General features: G+C 46.0%; 1 protein-coding gene across 1 annotated transcript in view; it reads left to right on the top strand.

Annotated features, from left to right (window-relative positions):
• LOC122935208 (zinc finger protein 397-like) overlaps positions 1-21,802 on the top strand; it is a 1,371,324-nt gene that overhangs the window by 875,723 nt on the left and 473,799 nt on the right. The window lies entirely within an intron of this gene.

Here is a 21,802-nt window from a genome sequence, read left to right as displayed (position 1 = left end):
CGGGAAACCACTATCGGTGACGTCATCGTTGAGAGTACAGGAGCCTCTGTGGAGCAACAAACTACCTACGCGTTTCAGAGCCTATCGGGCGCCCTCGTCAGGGTTAGTTTGCTGGTAGTGCCTCGGAGGTTAAATAGCTTATTCGGTTCCCATGGCAACGTGTGTACACAATCCTTGAGGTAACGGAGGTCCCAGTATTTTGTTGTATGGGGAGCGCTATGAGTGCGATTATTTAGTTATCCGGGGAGCGCCTGGAAGCGATGCATACTGGAGTGCAAGAAGTGCGGTGTCTTTAATTATGCAAATATCCAGAGAGCTCTATAAGTGCAATTTTTACTGAAATGCAAAAAGTTCAATTTCTTGATTTAACCCATTTGGGGCCAGGCTGTTGCATCTAGATCCACTTACTCTCTGCTCTAGACATGAGGTTAATATAGTCACCTCCCCTCCTGTCTTGCTTTACTCTTTCAATGTCCCCAAAGTTGGATCCCAGGATTTTACCCTGATGGAATTCCGCATAATGGCGTGATAGCGGATGGTTTTCCGATTTTTTTTTATGAATGTTATTGATGTGTTCTCTAGTTCTGGTTTTGAGTTCTCTTTTGCTCCGTCCCACATATATTTTGCTGCAGGGGCACCTAATATAGTAGATGACTCCTGTGGTGTTACAGGTAATATAGTCTTTCATTGTACCTTGCGCGGTATCTATTTGGAATGTGGGTTTGACTTGGTGCCTTAGGGTTCTACAATTTTTGCATAATCTGCAGGGATCGAGGCCCTTTCTGGCACATGTTTTATTGCCCAATGTGTCTATTTTGATAGAGGGGCCACTAAGTTGGCCAAGTTTGGGTCTCTCCTAAAGATAAATGTAGGGTTAGTGGGAATCTTATCCCCAATTATTTTATCATATTTTAAGATATTCCAGATAATTCTCTTAAAAGTACTCACCCCTACACTATCTGTGGTAGTAATGGGGACTTTGATTTTACTGGGATCCTCAGGTTCTTTTTTCCCCTCTTTTTAGGTGGTGTTTTTCCTTTCAGTAAGATGTTTCGATCTAGATCTTTCACTGCCTCGGTGATTGGGATCAGTAGTTCTGGTTTGTAGCCTTTTTCTATGAATTTTCTATTTAGCATTTCTGCCTCCTCTTGGTAGTTGGTGATGCCATTTCTGCGCGCCCGTATGTACTGGCTGTAGGGGATGTTATTCAGCCATAGGGGTAAATGGCAACTATCCAGGGGGATAAAACCGTCAGTATCTGTGGGTTTGTGGTAGGTTTTGGTATGTATTTTCCCATTTTCAATGAAGATAGTTAGGTCAAGGAAATTGATCTGTTCTTTATCAATAGATGGGGTGAAGTGTAAATAAAATTCATTTTTTATTTAAATTAGTTAAAAAATTGTTGAGGGATAATGCATCTCCATATAAAAACAACGTCGATAGGCTCTGAAACGCGTAGGTCGTTTTTTGTTCCACGGAGGCTCCTGTACTCTCAACGGTGACGTCACCGATAGTGGTTTCCCGGACAACTGAGTCACAAGCTCCCTCACACCGCGCGTGCTTCCGGCCGGGGCAGCGCTGTTGCTGGTAGGTGAGCAAGGAGGACGCCCTGATTTAAAGACACAACCACAAAAAGAAGTACAAAGAAAAGAAAAGAATCGAGAAGAGCGTTACACAACCAACCAGGGGATTATAGTGGACGAAGCACAAGGTACGGAGCGCACCATTATTGTTTTCAATGCTTGCATTCACCGCTTGATCTCTGACCAAGACACGTTTATCCGACCTTTTTAGACCAACCTCTCGTTTTTAGGCAGATACCAACCCATTGAGCAAATTATGATACATTATTGACCTATACACCTCTATATAGGGGGGTCCTGCAGCCATAGAGGGGTCATAGATGGTGGGGGTCTCTTATGTGGATCTGTTAGATTTCCCACCTGTCTGCTGTATTGTCCTGAATTGTTACAGATGACAAATCAGGGGGAAGATGTGACTGATATTAAAGTGGAGGATGAAGAAGAGCGGATGATGGGCGATCCCCCGTGTAAGAGTGAGGTGGAGGAGGACATTCCAGTCCATGTGACCACAGGTATGGAATCATGAATGGAGGAAGGGAATTGGGAGGTTTCTTCAGGTGAGGCTCCACCTTAGATCTCCAGTGAAGTAAGCTGAGGCCGCTCCATACGCTGTGGGTCCTGGGTGTGTTTTACAGTGGAGTCCTGCCTGCTGCTGGGACTGGAGGAAACATCAAACCCACCTGTTTAAACCCTGCGATCCCACAGTCACTAGAGACCACAGCATCTAAGAATATTTACTGAACTCATGTACAGGATTATTTTTGAGGGTATGGTGAAATCTGTATGTGTTACATGTGGATTTGCCGTAGATTTCGCTCCTTACATTTCCACAGAGTTGATAGGCTGCAGATGTAAATCCGAACTGCAGGTCAATTTACGCTCAGATTATTATTTTTTGCAGCATAAGATAAGATTTCTCTAAATGTCCTCCATTTTGCTGGTACTGTAGAATGCTGAGGACTTGCTGCCCTTACATCCACAGTGTATATGCGATCTGTGAGCCTACCCTTACTATTTCACATGGGGGATTAGCATGTGGATACAGAGTCTCTCTATTAGGACACAGTCTTGGTGTAAATTCACAGTGACCAGGATGGTGCCCGAGGCTCCGTCAGCATATCCGCTCCATTAGGCCCAACCACAGGTTTACTGACCCAACCTCACAGGGAGCTATCCGAGTCTGGAATCCAGATGTGTGAATCTGGTCTTAGTCAGAGGCAGCTGATTTAATAATAGTGCTTTCTCTTAAAGAGACAGCAGCTTAATGTCACCTAATCTGGGATATCACATCACATGTCTCATACACGGTGCAGGAAGAAATAACAGCATGTATGTGTAAACATGAGATGAATGTGATGCTGGCGTGTCCTCAGGAGCAATCACATCACCGCTCATCTAGGGTGGGAACCGGGTCAGTGGTCACACACCGCAAGAGAATGCTGTACAGAAGCCCCTATCTCTATCCCTTCTATGTTCGCGTGTTGTCTGATCGCCTGAGAAAAAGGTTCTATGGTAAGAACAAATATTAAAGGAGACAACGGACACCCTTGGTGGGTTCCATATGTTATGTCAAATAAGTCAGATAACGTACCATTCGCCAACACTCTGGCCGATGGGGCCGAATAAAGTGATTTAATTGCGTTAAGGATGTGTCCATTGGATCCCAAATGATCAAATACAGAAAAAGCAAATGACCAATTAATGCGGTCAAATGCCTTCTCGGCCTCCATGGCCACTAACAGTGATGGGCATCGTGTTCTTTCTGCTCGGTCTCTGAGGTTTAATAGGCGTCTAGAGTTGTCCGACGCCTGCCTGTTTTTACCAAACCCAGCTTGGTCTGGATGTATAATGCTGGGGAGAACTTTGGATATTCTTGAGGCTATGAGTTTGGAGAATAGTTTTATGTCAGTATTAAGGAGGGATATCAGGCGAAAGTTTTGTGGAGAGGTTGGGTATCTATCCTAGAGTATGTGTTGAAGGGGTGGGAGAAAAAGGTGTAATCTTTATCAGGGCCGTGTTGTATACGCCAAATGTTGTATATCTGTTGTCTGTGTATTAGTCATGCTATTGTGTCGGTCCTCCAGTTAGAAGTGGAGGTGATGTCCCATGTTGTTAAGGTTACCTGCACAATTGCTTGTAGAGGTTACTCGAAGAGGGGAAGGAGTCCAATGGCAGCGACACAGGAACAGAGGAGCGCGGAAACGGAATGGATGAATGATCCCGATATGCAGGAATGGCGGTGGCTCAATGGACCCGATAAGGTGCACGTGGTAGATGAGTGCCGAAGAACGAGGAAGGCAAGAGAGTAGTCAGGCAGTCCTGGGTCGGTACACGGGATGGCAGGTACAAGGATTCAGGATGAGGCAGGAGAGTAGTCAATGGAGGCAGAGTTCGGTACACGAGATGGCAGGTGCAAGGATTCAGGATGAGGCAGGAGAGTAGTCGATGGAGGCAGAGTTCGGTACACGAGCAGGTTAGCAGACAAAATACTGAGAGGCTGAAGCAAGACTACAGCTGAGATAGCTCAATAATCTGGCAAGGGAGGAAGTGACATGGTCTTCCTTAAATAGGGCGTACACAGATCTGATTGGTCAAACCAAAAGCAGGAACATTCAGGTCAAGGAGGTGGTTCAAAAAAGTAACAGAAACTGTCCAGGAAGCTCTGTGGTCTAGTGAGCAAGGCTACAGCCTAGGACGCTGGAGTCTCCCGGTTCGATCCCTGACACATGTTGTATCTGCGATGGTGTTAAAATCTCCACATATTATCAGGTGGCCTTGTCTTACTTTGTGTATTTTTTTAAACACTCTATTGAGAAAGTGTATTTGTCTGCGGTTTGGGGCGTATACTGTAACCAGCATATATTTGACTTTGTTAATAAATCCTACCAGTATAAGGTATCTTCCTTTAGGATCAATCGTAGAAAAGGTAACGTTGTTCTTAATGGCCAGTAGGACTCCCCTTTGCTTTTTTTTTCGTAATGTGCTTGGTAGATCTGCGAGTATTGAGGGTGTTTTTCTGTGTGATGTGTGTTTCCTGTGCACAAAATGTGTCTGATTTTAAGGATCGCGCCTCCTTTCAGGGATGGCGGCATGACGTAAGCACGTAGGCGTGCCGCGGCATATTCCACCCGGATCTCGGCAATGCGATGTGAACACTGACATCGCTGCTCCAGCCCTGCCTCATGTCGGCGTCCCTCTCCTGGCTGCCCGCTGCCTCAGCTCCCATTCTGTGCCGGCGCTCTTCGTGTCCTTGCTGACCCACTGCTTTCGCCTCAGACCTGCTTTGGCGATCTTCCCCACCTCGACCGTGAGCACAACAGATAGGAGGGGGGGGGGGGGGAGGAAGTCCTGGGGTGTGTTTTCGTCCTGCGGAGATCCTCCGAGAAATGAGCAAGAGGTTGGTGGTCCCAAAGGGGTTTCGATGCTTGTGAGATGCGCGGCTGAGGGGGATGGAGCAGAGCAGCACAGAGTGGAACGGAGTGACAGACGTCCCCATCTGAGGATAGAGGCGTCACAATCGCTTGAATCTCTGCCTCTCTTATTGTATGTGGCATCTGGCAGGGTGGTGGTGACCGCTCTGGGAGTGGGTGTCCCTGTATCCCCTCATCCCTGCATATGTTTTAGCACTGATATTGGTGCGTTGTGTGGAGACATTACCTAACTTAAAGAACTATGAAGTTCTGATTGCGGCGCTTGTTTGAAGCACATGGAATATGTGAACAAGCCTTGTCCGAATACTATGACATTTCCCCTGGTGAATGAAGCCTTTTTCACTCTGTGCAGTACTCTAGGGGTGCATAGGTTAGTGGGACTGTCTCAATTGTAATACCCGCCACAGGGGTACCACCTGTGAAGCTCCGGGTGGCTGTCTGTCTCTGATTGGTGGACGGTAACTCCCACACCTTTGTCCAAAGAATATATATGACCCCATTACTGCTAAGTAAGATCTACAAAGAACGAAAATCAAACTGCTGGAAATGTAGAGAAGAGGCTGCCGATTATATGCATCTGATATGGAGCTGTTCAAAGATGCAATCCTTTTGGAGAGAGGTTTTTGATCTCCTAAGTGCAGAGTCCCTAGTATTCCTTTCATTGAAACCGGAAGTGGCTGTTTTGGGCAGTATACCATCATCAATTAGGGAAGAAAAGGAAAAAAGGGTCTGGATAAGGGGTCTTATGGCGGCAAGAGTGATTATCGCAAGGGAAGGGGGCTCTAAAACAGCACCCCATATTATTGAGTGGAAAAACCTATTGGTAAAGATCAAGAGGTTTGAGGAATATGCAATAAGAGGCATGATTGGTCGCTGATGGGTGGCATCGCCTCCCGGCCGGGGGTGAGGTGAGGAGAGGGAGAGCGAGAGATGAAAAAATAATGTATACCCCTTAGGGGGGATTGTTTGTGGTGCTCACTGAGACAACCATCATGGGGTGGGGGGATTGGGGGGGGGGGCTGATCTAAGATAGGGGAGAATTTGAATAGACAAAGAGAGGTCTGAGTATAAGCAATATGGAGTTTAGAGGGGAGTTCCCCAAAATAGAATAGACTATTTACATTGGTACTGCGTCTGTTTATAGTGATTCATAACTTATTGTGCTGTTTTTGCAGAGTGTATATTGATGAACTCAGGTTTTGTATTGTCAAATTGAATTTTAATTTTGTATTACCAAAGGAATAAAAAAATAAAAAATACTTATAAAGTAAATAAATAAAATAAAATAAAAGATAGCGCCTCTTTCCACATCAAGGAACGCTTATAAGGGCTATTAAGTCCCTTAACGTTGAAGGAAGCTATCTTAATCACCATCTTGTAAAGTGCAATAGCTGTACCTTCAAGTTGGCACTATAAGTGCATATGTTGGGAAGGAGATGTTCGAGAGGCTGAGAGGGTCCTCCGAGTGAGCCACAGACCTGAACTGGAACAGAGAGGGAGGCCAAGTCCTAAAAAAGAAAAAAAAAAAAGAAGAAAGTACACAAACCAGTACAGATCAAAATGTGAAATTTAGTATGAGGTTCCACTTGTCACTTGGAGCCTTCTCTTGGGCTTAGGTATCTTCTGTTCTGAAGACGCCATATCACATGTGGGCAGTTAAATTGGCTACTAGTAACTAAATTGAGAACAAGTAACCTGAGCTAACTAGTAGAACGTTCTGGCACTTATCGCAGCATGACAATAGAATTAACCAGGTGTCCCGGGTCGTGACCATTCTTAGGAGCTCATTTGTATACAGATGTCTTCCACTCGGATCTCATTTTGACGGGTGGTTTAGGTGATGACTCTTTCGGCTGTTTCACCGTGATGTCCCAACCAGAACGAAGCGTGATCCCATCCTGCACTGAGGAAATAGCAAATGTGGTGTTGTTACAGGTGACAATTATTTTCACAGGGAACCCCCAACGATAGAGTATGTTATTTTCTCTTAACGCATCGGTTATTGGTAAAAGTTGTCTTCTTAATTTCAGGGTAGTGGCTGAAAGATCTGCGAAAATTTTTACCGATTGATAGGGAGCCTGTAGCTCTTTAATCTTGCGGGCTGCAAGCATAGCTTTTTTCTTTGACATGGTAATAGTGCACTCTGGCTAAAACGTCTCTAGGGACATTTTTCAGTAAGTGTTTGCGCTATTCTGTGTGCCCTGTCAATAGTGATATCTATGGGGGTGCATTCTGGCACCAAAAGCAGAATTATTTTTTGTATATAGGAGGTCAGTTCTTGCTGTGTGATTTCTTCAGGAATGCTCCTGAACTTTATATTATTTCTTCTGGAGCGATCCTCCAGATCTACTACCTTGGCTCTCAGTGAGGAGACTTCATCTTCTAGAGCTTGGTGTGCGTCAATCAAATTGTTGTGTGAGCCTGCAAAGTCCCCCATTTTGGCTTCTATATGGGTCACTCGGTGTTCTAGGTCGTCAACAGACGATTGTAATGGCGTTATCAACTGAGTGATGCCATGTTGTAGTGAGTGATTGAATGCCAGAAGCATTTCTTTAAGTAGGGAGCTAGAAGCTGGGGCATCTAAGGTGGGGATGAAGGCAAAACAATTTGCTAGGGCTGAATGGCTTTGTGTGCTGGGCTCAGTAGAATCGCTTACCCCTCCACCGTATTCATCTGGCTGTAAGCCCTGCTTTTGCTTTGCAGGGCTTGTGGAGGAGGACCCCCAAGATGGCACCGTTGCGTTTAGCTGTTTCCCGCCACCTGTACCTCCTGATGCTTCCCATGGAGAAGATGACCCGCAGATCTCCAGAGTGCCCGCCTCGCCAGCAGGTAACGAAGGGGCTCCTGCGCCGTTGTCCAAGATGGTATCCCGCTCTTCTTAGCTTTCAGGGAGTGAGGAGGTTGGTGATTCAGGGGGATCCGGGTCCCTGGTGTCTGCTGTCTCTCTCTTGTATTTATCCGCCTCAAAGTAGAAGTCTAATTTGCCTTGGGACTTGAGCCCTTTTTTCCCCCTGGTCATCATGTTGGGATTGGAGATATGCTTGTGTAGACTCTGTTGTGCCTGGTGTCAGCTTATGGAAGCTGTGTATGTGCCAGAGCTCTGAGCTTATGCGGTCATCTTTACTCGTGGCCAAGCCATGCCCCAGATTACACTTCTTTTGAATCACTTGCATATATCATCTATACAGTCACACAGAGAAAGCTTCATCCCAACATCTCCTTCTTTTTTTTTGTCAGTCTTTTTAACTTCTCCTTCACATCCTTCCATAGGTGCCATCTATTACGTAAACCAGGGAAGGATCCCAGCTCAGTACAATCTTCTCTCCCCATCTCTGTACTATATCAGAATTAGAATTACAAACATTCTGCCCAATCGCCTTCACTATATTCTTCTCTTCCTTGTTGCTGCCTCACAACCTGGTTTCTTACAGCATCCCATTCATCCAGAGAAATACCCGAATACAGAAACAAAACTTCTCAGCTCTGACTCCTGGGAAGCATTCGATGCAGTATCCTAGATGTTCTGAAAGGCTTCGGGGGAAATTCTTTTTTATGATTGTATTTTACTCATTTTGGGCTAAAAATAATTTTTCCAATTAACCTTTTTAAAAATTTTGGGTCGTACTGTCCCAAAAGGGTAACTTTGTCCAGCTGTGAGAATCGTACTTTCACTTTATGCCGGTTATCTAATAAACCTTTTCTCTAATTTACTAAAAGGTCATAAACACTTGTTATATAAAGATACTCCAGGACGTGATCCCAATCTGGGTAATAATTGTTAGACGTACTTTTTTTTTGTTTGTTCTCTCCTCACGTAGTAAAAGGGATGCAAAGTGTGAAGGGATAAAGGATGGGGTTAATAATTATGCACTATAATTATGAATGTTATTCTTGTGTATGGTAATATTATGAAAAATATAGATTATTTAAAGAAAAGCCATAAACATTTATTTAAGCCATATTCTTATCAGTAAGGTAAGAATTGAGCTATGAGTGTTTTTAAGGTCAGAGAAGATGACTGAGTGAAAATTCAGATCCTGCTACTAGAGAATCTCAAGGCTGTACAGAGATAAAGGCTCAACATTTTTAATAAACACTTCACTTACCCTCTGTAATTTAGGCCCTACTGTTGTTAATTTCTTACACACGTTACAGACAGACGCACAGACAAGTATAACTGTAAATGGACTTAACATCCACCCTCTGCCCCTTCACTGTGGAATCTGACATGGTTTTCCCCTCTCTCCTTCTATGGCTCGTCCAATTAGATTCTAGCATATGTGTTATCAAATTTGGCACTTGGCAAATATGTCTCTCTGTGGTTGCCAATGAGTCTCTGTCCTCTCCAACCCCACATGAACAAGTTGTCCCATATGCATCTCGCTTATTTAGGAGTTAGACATTTAAAGGGGATCTGTCCGCTCCAAAACACCCCCAAACTAGATGAAGCGGTGTATAGTGTAAGTGGTGCTGAGTCCAGTAATGTAATTTTTATCTTTATACTCACTTGCATCCGATGCTGTGCTCCTACAAACCAGCAGTAAAATCTCCTGAGCTCATGCACATTATGGAGAGGACTCCAAGTGGAGTCCCCTTCATGCATTATACTGCTGGTTTGTGGACACAGCAGCCCTTACACTATTCACCACTAACTCTCTAGTTTGTAAGGTGATAGGCCATATCTCAGCTTGTATCCAGATGCAAGAAGGACTTCTTTTTCCTGCTGGATCCACTTCTTAATTTGGCTCAAAAACTGCATGTCTGTTTCAGGCCTAATAGGAATGTTATACCGTATTTTTCGCTTTATAAGCTGCACCTGATGATAAGACGCACCTAGGTTTTTGAGGAGGAAAATAAGAAAAAAAAATATTTTGAACCAAAAGGTGTACTTTTGATAGGTTTTGAACTAATGGTGTTCTGTGGATGACGCACTGTTATGGGGGGGATGTGTGGATGACGCACTGTTATGGGGGGGATGTGTGGATGACACTGTTATGAGGGATCTGTGGATGACGCACTGTTATGGGAGGATCTGTGGATGACGCACTGTTATGAGGGATCTGTGGATGACGCACTGTTATGGAGGGATCTGTGGATGACGCACTGTTATGGGGGGGGATCTGTGGATGACGCACTGTTATGAGGGATCTGTGGATGACGCACTGTTATGGAGGGATCTGTGGATGACGCACTGTTATGGAGGGATCTGTGGATGACGCACTGTTATGGGAGGATCTGTGGATGCCGCACTGTTATGGGGGGGATCTGTGGATGCCGCACTGTTATGGGAGGATCTGTGGATGACGCACTGTTATGAGGGATCTGTGGATGACGCACTGTTATGGGGGGGATCTGTGGATGACACACTGTTATGGGGGGATCTGTGGATGCCGCACTGTTATGGGGGGGGATCTGTGGATGACACACTGTTATGGAGGGATCTGTGGATGACGCACTGTTATGAGGGATCTGTGGATGACGCACTGTTATGGGGGATCTGTGGATGATGCACTGTTATGGGAGGATCTGTGGATGCTGCACTGTTATGGGGGATCTGTGGATGACGCACTGTTATGGGGGATCTGTGGATGACACACTGTTATGAGGGATCTGTGGATGCCGCACTGTTATGGGGGGGATCTGTGGATGCTGCACTGTTATGTGAGGATCTGTGGATGACGCACTGTTATGGGGGATCTGTGGATGATGCACTGTTATGGGGGATCTGTGGATGATGCACTGTTATGGGGGGGATGTGTGGATGACGCACTGTTATGGGAAGATCTGTGGATGACGCACTGTTATGGGGGATCTGTGGATGACGCACTGTTATGGGGGATCTGTGGATGACGCACTGTTATGGGGGGATCTGTGGATGACGCACTGTTATGGGGGGATCTGTGGATGACGCACTGTTATGGGGAGATCTGTGGATGACGCACTGTTATGGGGGATCTGTGGATGACGCACTGTTATGGGAGGATCTGTGGATGCCGCACTGTTATGGGAGGATCTGTGGATGCCGCACTGTTATGAGGGATCTGTGGATGCCGCACTGTTATGGGAGGATGTGTGGATGATATAACAAAACAATAACAAGTACAGGTGCACACTGCGGTCTCACTAAACCCTCAAACTGGTTTTAAAATTGAGAGATTAGTCAACATGTCCTACAGTGTAGAACGTCTATGCCCGGGCACCACGCCAAGGTTTCTCAAGTAGCCCGGGACCTAACACTCTCCTACCTGAGCCATATGGGCAATACCAGGAGCCAGTGGGCAAATTACAGGAGCATGAGGCCGACTCACAAACAACTCACCAGTTACCTCCAGCATGTAGCCATGCTTGCAATGGGAGGAGGGAGGAGGGAGGAGTCTGCGAGTCCCACTCAAGACTGACTGATATGGCCCAGGCCTCACAGGTGCACCTAAATGTGGCCTGTAGATGGAAAACAGGCACATTTAAATTGGAGTTTATACACCTCCAAGAATCTATATATTGTTATATTGATTATGACATCCGCACTTGTTACCTTGTGTGAGATGTCTATTGTGGTACTTGTGGTTCGCCGCAGGCATCCTCCACCGTATGCATTTTGCTGGGGATCGCCATTAGCAACGGGCCACAAGTGCAGGATTTGCTCCCCTGTATATATGCACGACTGCATGTGGGTTTGAGCACCTCCTGCTAATGCCACCCTGTCTTTTTGGTTTGTATATATAGATTCTTGGAGGTGTATAAACTCCAATTTAAATGTGCCTGTTTTCCATCTACAGACTACATTTAGGCGCACCTGTGAGGCCTGGGCCATATCAGCCAGTCTTGAGTGGGACTCGCAGACTCCTCCCTCCTCCCATTGCAAGCATGGTTACATGCTGGAGGTAACTGGTGAGTTGTTTGTGAGTCGGCCTCATTCTCCTGTAATTTGCCCACTGGCTCCTGGTATTGCCCATACGGCTCAGGTAGGAGAGTGTTAGGTCCCGGGCTACTTGAGAAACCTTGACGTGGTGCCCGGGCTTAGACATGTTCTACACCGTAGAACATGTTGACTAATCTCTCAATTTTAAAACCAGTTTGAGGGCTTAGTGAGACCGCAGAGTGCACCTGTATTTGTTATTGTTTTGTTATATTGTTATATTGATTATCACATCCGCACTTATTACCTTGTGTGAGATGTCTATTGTGGTACTTGTGGTTCGCCGCGGGCAGCCTCCACGTATGCATTTTGCTGGGGATCGTCATTAGCAACGGGCCACAAGTGCAGGATATGCTCCCCTGTATATATGCACGACTGCATGTGGGTTTGAGCACCTCCTGCTAATGCCACCCTGTCTTTTTGGGATGTGTGGATGACACACTGTTATGGGGGGATCTTTGGATTACTCTGATGGGGGATCTTATGTCATCCACAGATCCCCATAAGTGTCATCTACAGATCCCCCATCAGATGCATCAGTGTGGAGGGAGGAGGCGGAGACACTCATGGCGGGGCCCGGTGCAGTGATTCTACTCTAATACACCGGGCCCCGCAACTGTTAAATACATTCAACCTGAATGGGTCCGCAATTACTGTACTGTACTTACTGTAGTAACCTTATGTATAGCATTAAGACGGCGCAGACCGGCAGCTCCCTCGGTCATGTGCCGCCTGCCAAAGCTCCCTCGGTCATGCGCCGCCTGCCTGTTTATCTCACTTTATGAATGAACAGGCAGGTGGCGCATGAGGAGGGAGCTGCGGCAGGTGAGGCAGGCGGCGCATGAGGAGGGAGCTGGGGCAGGCGGCGCATGAGGAGGGAGCTGGGGCAGGCGGCGCATAACCGAGGGAGCTGCCAGTCTGCGCTGTATTAATGCTATACATAAGGTACTACAGTAAGTACAGTACAGAAATTGCGGACCCATTCGGATTGAATGTACTTAACAGCTGCAGGGCCCGGTGTATTAGAGTAGAGTCACTGCACCGGGCCCCGCCATGAGTGTCCCCGCCTCCTCCCTCCACACTGATACTTCGCTGGCCGCGCTGTGCAGCATAGCGGCCAGTGAAGTATTCGCTTTATAAGACGCATGGCCATTTTCCCCCCACTTTTGGGGGGGAAAAAGTGCATCTTATAAAGTGAAAAATACGGTAATTTTGTGGTTTTAAAAAGAACCTCACTATCTATTTTTAATCCTAACAGGAAATCCCAATAAGAACTCTGAGGGAACCATGAAGTTACCACAAGTACAAAATGGAGCTCTCATGCCACACTCTTCAAGAAAAAACCTCATTGCCGTGCTTGTATATCCAGGACTTCTCATTACAGATCTAGCACGTAAACCAAGTAGTCATGGAGAATCTCCTGATCAATCACAGATTGTTACCACAAGTACACCACAATCACATTTTGGAACATGTATGAAAACTCAGGCAGAACTGAAGAGATTTCCCTGTTCACACTGCGGTAAATATTTTGCCCATAAATCACATCTTATTATACATGAGAGAAGTCACACAGGAGAGAAGCCATTTCCATGTTCAGAATGTGGGAAATGTTTTACAAATAGATCAGATCTTGTTAAACATCAGAAATGTCACACAGGAGAGAAGCCGTATCCATGTTCAGAATGTGGGAAATGTTTTATTAGGAAAGCCAAACTGAGGGAACATCAGAGAGTTCACACGGGAGTGAGGCCGTATTCATGTTCAGTATGTGGGAAATGTTTTATGGAGAAATCATATCTTATTACACATAATAGAACTCATACAGGGGAGAAGCCGTATTCATGTTCTGAATGTGGCAAATCCTTTATGTATAAATCATGTCTTGTTGTACACCAGAGACTTCACACAGGAGAGAAGCCGTATTCATGTTCTGAATGTGGGAAATCTTTTATTAGTAATACCAGTCTCAGGACTCATTGGAGAAGTCACAGAGGAAAGAAACCATCCTGATCTTCTATATGTGAAAATTTTTCATATTGAAATCAAAATGTAAAACTCATAAGAGGAAAAAATAAATTCCTGTGTGTAATGTCTGCAAAAGCAGATGTATAACTAGACATTAAAGGGGTTTATTGCATTTATTATGTAGGCAAAGTGAATACAAGGCACTTACTAATGTTTTTTGATTGTCCATCTTGCCTCCTTTTCTCTCATTTCCTGAGGTTACGGCCACTGCTGTGCTGCAGCAGAGATACAAGGCGGCTGGAAGCTGCTGCGCATGTGTGCCTATGCACTGCACCAGCCACCAGAGAGGCCGAAGGTTTTTCCTATACTGTGCCAGATTGCAGTAGTGGCCATCCCTGAATGTGTCTGGTGTGTAATGCAATGAAAAATTGAATTAAGATAGCTAAGGAGGCAATGTGGACAATCACAACACATTAGTAAGTGCCTTGTAAAAACTTTTGTCTACGTGGTAAATACCATTTCCTAAAAGTGAGACAACCCCTTTAAACCACCAATAAGAGGGTTTTATTTTGGATGAAATAAGCCTGGATTTGCCAAATACTCAGATTATATTTACCTGAATCTGGGATCCATGGAAGAAAAGAGGAGAAGAGAAGATGAAGTCCCCATGGACTGTATTCATACCTCCACCCACACTGCAGGAGACTCCAGTGGGACATAGTGAAGGAGGAAGGACTCCGCATGGAGACTTTTATGTAACATGTGGACATATCGATATTTGATCTTCATTAATACTGTATATAATGATAAAGGTGATGGAAATACGATAAAAATACGTTTAATGGAGGTCAGGATTTGGAATGACCTACTATTACTATCCTCAGTGGTCTCCGAACTATATACTGATGAACTGAGTGTACCTTATTGTGAAAGTTAAAACATAACTTTTATTTTTTACTGCGCTTTCCAGAGGGGAAGCAAACGGGTACTGCACAAAATGAATTGTCCTTTTCCAGTACAGTTCCTTTCCTGGGGGATTGCCTGCCGCCTAAATGAACCTTTGGGGGTGCTCAGCCTATATGCTTTCCCCATGCAGACTAGTCTATAAGCAGGGAAAAACCTGACTGGCTGCAGTCGGAGCACCCGTCCCAGAAAGGGCGACCCCCAGCCGCTGGAACCTCGGGCCTGTGCTAGAAATGACTTAAACTTCCCTTCCTAGCAAATCTAGTCCATCATCCAACGCGTTTCGCCATCTAAAAATTGGCTCTTCGAGGACATGGATCTGGAGGTGTCACAGAGCGCTTAATGCAGTGGCAGCGCTTCTGCTTAGATATTAAGGCAGTGGCAGCGTATGAGTTGTGGCTTATATGACAAACACTCATTTAGACCGTCAGGTGTCACGGAGTTCAGTCCGTGTATCCACTTCGTTTCTGCCCTTAGAATCATTTTATCCCAATCCCCACCTCTCCGTGGTTTTGGAATGTGCTGTATGCCTACAAATTTGAGACAGGTAATGTCCCCTCCATGACACTGAACTATATGACGTGCCACTGAGGTATCCTTTTTATTTAGGACATCATTTACGTGGTCTCTTATACGCCGCCTGAATTCTCTTTTCGTTTTACCCACGTAATCCAGTGGGCAAGTACATTGTGCCAGGTACACTACACCTGTAGTTAAGCAATTCACAAAGTCTCGGATAGTATACTCTCTGTTAGTATTAGAGCCCGTGAATTTTTGTGTACCTGGCTACAGGCCGTACAATTGCCACATTTGAATGTGCCTAGAGGTCTTCTTGAAATCCAGTTACCTGGTTTCTCTGGGGAAATGACTGTTCACTAATCTGTCCCTTAGACTCCTTCCCTTCCTGTATGTTATTGCGGAAATGGTCCCAGTATCTCGTCTAGATCTGGGTCCGCTTTTATTAATATATCCCAGTGCTTGCATAAGACTTGCCTCACTTTTTGATGTGCATCATCAAAAGTACCTATGACACAGATTTTGCTAGGGCATACAGACGTCTCTGTCCTTTGTTTTTTGGGATTATATATATATTTAGTTTAAGATACCATTAATAACATTTATTTAGATCAGTTAAATCCCTAAGTGTATGTAGTATGCACCAAAACGCTGCGCGAACGGTGACCCGGAGCTAAGGGTGGGGAAGACTAATACTGGGTCTCTGAAGACTAGTCTCACCCTATACTGGATTTACCTTGAGGTGGCAAGGCACTTCTGATAGCCCAGCTGGCCAGTAGGCACCTATAAGACCCTCCCTGTCCCTGCGCAGCAATGGAGACTGCCCAGCTTCGTCACGCTGTGGTGGAGGGCTCTGTCACCAGTGTGTTGATAACTTGCCGAAAGAACTCTAAAGTCCTATGTATAGTTCCGACGCGTTTCTTTGGACATGGGTCCAGCTCATCAGGGGACCTAGTAGTAAGTATCCCAGTTTCGGAGGTGGTGGTCACTTTAAGATTCACCTCTTTTCACTGGTTAGCAGTGCATTAAATAACATGCTATACAGTAGTGCATTCATTGACATGTTACTTATCTTTGCCTCCCATGTATCGGTCCACACGGATGCAGGCTGTGTTGTGGCTTGTGGCAGCAACAGTGCAACATGTGAAATGGCACCTTTTTAACCGCCTCCGGACCGCCTAACGCAGGATCGCGGTCCGGAGGCGGCAGCGCTGCGCAGTCACGCATATACGCGTCATCTCGCGAGACGTGACATGACGCGATTAGCCGGCCCGCGCATGCGCAATGCGGGCCGGCATTTCGTCAAGGGGGGTCGTGTCATCAGCTTTCCAGCCAATGATCGCGGCTGGCAAGCTGATGATTTTTAAAAAATCCAATCAGAAGCCACAGAGCAGATCATATTAGTAAATATAATGTGTTATATGGCTGCCCTGCTCCTCTGCTGGTCCTTTTGGTCGGTTGGATCCAGCAGAGGAGCAGGCTTCACAGTGAGTACACCAAACACCACACACTAGCCCCAGATCACCCCCTGCACCCCAATTAACCCTTTGATCACCCCTTTGATCGCCCCTGTCAATCACTAGTGAAAGGAAAAAAGTGATCAGTGTAAACTGTCACTTTTTTTTTCACTGGTATTGACCGTTAGGTTTTAGGATAGTTTAGGCCCCTTGGTTAGGTAGTTTAGGGATCAGTTAGCGCCCAGCCCACCGCACCGCAGTCCCTTATTCGCTGATTAGCGTATCGCTAATCAGCATTTGTACTTTTATAGTATCTGGAAGTGATCAAAACTGATCACGGTCAGATCTATAATAGTATTAGTGTCACTTTAGTTCGCCCTCCACCCAAAACGCAGTGTTTGCCCGATCAGGCCTGATCGGTCGCCCACACGTGCGTTCGCCCACACCCGCCCCACCGCAGTGACAAAAATATATTTTTTTGATCACTGCACATTCACTTTACACGCGCTGCGGCGATAAAAAAAATCAGTTTTGATATTTTTTATCAACCGCAGCGGCCTCCGGTACTTCGCTAGCCTCCCATTTGTAAGACAGGCTTGCTTTTTTTCTTGGGTAGTCTCAGGGAATACCCCTAAATTTAGTTGCCCAAATGTCAAACAGGGGGTATTCTTCTGAAGAGGCCTACAGGCTTCTGACCCAGTCGGATGAGGAATGGGAACCCTCATCTGATGAATCTAGCGGGTCAGAATATGAACCTGTAGAAAGCAGTGGCACTCTGACCCAAAGTTCGGACGAGGAGGCTGAGGTCCCTGATAGCACCAGGCGTACCCGGCCCCGTGTCGCTAGACCGCAGGTTGCGCAGGATCCGCTTCAAGAGCAGCAGAGTGGGGCTGGCGCTGTCGGATTACGTGGTGAGGCATACACCAGCAGCGCAGCCCTCCCTGGACCTAGTACCAGCACTGCCGTACAACCTGGTGAAGTGGCGAGCACCAGAAGGGCAGTTGAAGCTGGTACGGTGGCACGTGCATTAGTTACCCCGTCGCAGCCACCGCAAAGACAGGCCCGTAGACCCCCTAGAATCCCTGAGGTGCTGGCAAACCCTGATTGGCAGTCCCCAACTTCAGCCGCACCTGTAGTTCCCCCTTTCACCGCCCAGTCTGGAGTTCGGGTTGAGACAGCTCAGATCGGTTCGGCCCTGGGATTTTTTGAGCTGTTCTTGACTGCGGAGCTCTTAGACATAGTCGTGGCCGAAACAAACCGGTATGCCACACAATTTATAACCGCCAACCCGGGAAGCTATTATGCCCAGCCTTTCCGGTGGAAACCAGTCCAAGTTTCCGAAATTAAAATTTTTCTGGGCCTTCTCCTCAACATGGGTCTAACTAAAAAGCATGAATTGCGGTCATATTGGTCCACGAACCCAATTCATCACATGCCCATGTTCTCTGCTGCTATGTCCAGGGCACGTTTTGAGGCCATCCTGCGTTTCCTGCACTTTAGCGACAACACCACCTCCCGTCCCAGAGGCCACCCAGCTTTTGACCGGCTCCACAAAATTCGGCCCCTCATAGACCATTTCAACCAGAAATTTGCAGATTTGTATACCCCAGAGCAAAACATCTGCGTAGACGAGTCCCTAATACATTTTACCGGGCGCCTTGGCTTCAAACAATACATCCCAAGCAAGCGCGCCCGGTATGGGGTCAAATTGTATAAGCTCTGTGAAAGGGCCACAGGCTATACCCACAAATTTCGTGTCTATGAGGGAAAAGATCAGACCCTGGAGCCGGTCGGTTGCCCTGACTACCTGGGGAGCAGTGGGAAGACAGTCTGGGACTTGGTGTCACCCTTATTCGGCAAGGGGTACCATCTTTATGTGGACAATTTCTACACAAGTGTGGCCCTCTTCAGGCATTTGTTTCTAGAACAGATTGGCGCCTGTGGCACCGCGCGAACTAGTCGCGCGGGCTTCCCCCAACGGCTCGTTACCACCCGTCTTGCAAGGGGGGAGAGGGCTGCCTTGTGTAACGAAGAACTGCTCGCGGTGAAATGGAGAGACAAGCGTGACGTTTACATGCTCTCCTCCATTCACGCAGACACGACAATCCAAATTGAGCGAGCAACCCGTGTCATTGAAAAGCCCCTCTCAGTCCACGACTATAACCTTCACATGGGAGGGGTGGACTTCAATGACCAGATGTTGTCTCCGTATTTAGTTTCCCGCAGAACCAGACGCTGGTATAAGAAGGTGTCTGTATATTTGATTCAATTGGCTCTGTATAATAGTTTTGTTCTCTACAGTAAGGCTGGGAGAACACGATCCTTCCTCAAATTTCAGGAAGAGATCATCGAGAACCTCCTGTACCCAGGAGGTTCCGTGGCCCCATCCACCAGTGTAGTTAGCCGTCTACACGAGCGACATTTCCCCAATGTCGTTCCTGGTACCTCAACCCAACCGTCACCCCGAAAAAGATGTTGTGTCTGTAGCAGGAGTGGAATAAGGCGTGACACCCGCTATTTCTGTCCTGACTGCCCTGACCACCCTGCCCTATGCTATGGAGAGTGTTTCTGGAAGTACCACACACAGGTACACCTAGCATAGGGATCATCTCACCAGGACAGGCACACAGGGCTATTAGGGCCCATTCACTCACAGCTGCTGCAAACGTCTCCTTTCACCTGGGACAAAGTGCATAACGCACTTCGCCACATCTTTGGGCGATTTGCGCTTTGCACATTGTCCCATGGGGAAGGAGAGGTTTGTTCTATAAAGGTAAAAAAAAAAAAAAACACCAGTAAGCAAAAAGGTTAATGTTCAGTTCAAAAAGTTAAAGTTTATATGTTCTGTTCCAAAGTTAATAAAATTATTGCGTTGCAGCCTGGTTTTTTCATTTTTTTTTTACCTTCCAGGTGGACCAACCGATCGACCAGCTGCAGCACTGATGTGCATTCTGACAGAAGCATTGCGCTGCTGTCAGATTACACGCAAGTCGGTGTATGCAGCGCTGCAAGACGAGATTTCTCCTCTGCAGTAAAAGATACGTTTGCCGAGGCATACGAGCTGAGGAGGAGGCGGCGTTCCTATGCTTTGGCAAACACTTTGTATATAAAAAATAAATAAAAATCCCGGCAATGATTTATTCATCCACATCGATTGATGTGAATGGAGAAATCTGGTTTGCCAGGGCATACGAGCTAAGTGGGTATGGATGTTGGGCGGAGCTCCTATGTCCTGGCAGACGCCTTTCCCCTCCTTTTTTTTTTTTGGCAGAGATTTTTTCATCCACATTGATCGATGCGAATGAAGAAATCTGTGCCGTTCATTTTTTTCTTTCAGCCCAGAGGCTGAACGGAAAAAAAAAATCTCATTACCTGTATGCTCAATATAAGGAGAATAGCAGAAACTCCTAATGCTGGCCATACATGTAATGATTGCGGAGACCCTCAAATGCCAGGGCAGTACAAACACCCCACAACTGACCCCATTTTGGAAAGAAGACACCCCAAGGTATTCGCTGAGGGGCATATTGAGTCCATGAAAGATTGAAATTTTTGTCCCAAGTTAGCGGAAAGTGAGACTTTGTGAGAAAAAAACAAAAAAAATCAATTTCCGCTAACTTATGCCAAAAAAAAATAATTTCTATGAACTCGCCAGGCCCCTCATTGAATACCTTGGGGTGTCTTCTTTCCAAAGTGGGGTCACATGTGGGGTATTTATACTGCCCTGGCTTTTTAGGGGCCCTAAAGCGTGAGAAGAAGTCTGGGATCCAAATGTCTAAAAATGCCCTCCTAAAAGGAATTTGGGCACCTTTGCGCATCTAGGCTGCAAAAAAGTGTCACACATGTGGTATCGCCGTACTCAGGAGAAGTTGGGGAATGTGTTTTGGGGTGTCATTTTACATATACCCATGCTGGGTGAGATAAATATCTTGGTCAAATGCCAACTTTGTATAAAAAAATGGGAAAAGTTGTCTTTTGCCAAGATATTTCTCTCACCCAGCATGGGTATATGTAAAATGACACCCCAAAACACATTCCCCAACTTCTCCTGAGTACGGCGATACCAGATGTGTGACACTTTATTGCAGCCTAGGTGGGCAAAGGGGCACACATTCCAAAGAGCACCTTTCGGATTTCACCGGTCATTTTTTACAGATTTTGATTGCAAACTACTTCTCACGCATATGGGCCCCTAAATTGCCAGGGCAGTATAACTACCCCACAAGTGACCCCATTTTGGAAAGAAGACACCCCAAGGTATTCCGTGAGGGGCATGGCGAGTTCCTAGAATTTTTTATTTTTTGTCGCAAGTTAGTGGAATATGAGACATTGTAAGGAAAAAAAAAATCATCATTTTACGCTAACTTGTGACAAAAGATAAAAAATTCTAGGAACTCTCCATGCCCCTCACGGAATACCTTGGGGTGTCTTCTTTCCAAAATGGGGTCACTTGTGGGATAATTATACTGCCCTGGCAATTTAGGGGCCCATATGCGTGAGAAGTAGTTTGCAATCAAAATGTGTAAAAAATGGCCTGCGAAATCCGAAAGGTGCTCTTTGGAATGTGTGCCCCTTTGCCCACCTCGGCTGCAAAAAAGTGTCACACATGTGGTATCGCCGTACTCAGGAGAAGTTGGGGAATGTGTTTTGGGGTGTCATTTTACATATACCCATGCTGGGTGAGATAAATATCTTGGTCAAATGCCAACTTTGTATAAAAAAAATTGGAAAAGTTGTCTTTTGCCAAGATATTTCTCTCACCCAGCATGGGTATATGTAAAATGACACCCCAAAACACATTCCCCAACTTCTCCTGAGTACGGCGATACCAGATGTGTGACACTTTTTTGCAGCCTAGGTGGGCAAAGGGACCCACATTCCAATGTGCACCTTTCGGATTTCACCGGTAATTTTTTACAGATTTTGATTGCAAACTACTTCGCAGGCATATGGGCCCCTAAAATGCCA

Source organism: Bufo gargarizans, chromosome 4, assembly GCF_014858855.1.
Source record: "Bufo gargarizans isolate SCDJY-AF-19 chromosome 4, ASM1485885v1, whole genome shotgun sequence".
NCBI lineage: Eukaryota > Metazoa > Chordata > Amphibia > Anura > Bufonidae > Bufo > Bufo gargarizans.
This window is presented reverse-complemented; position numbering and strand designations above follow the sequence as displayed.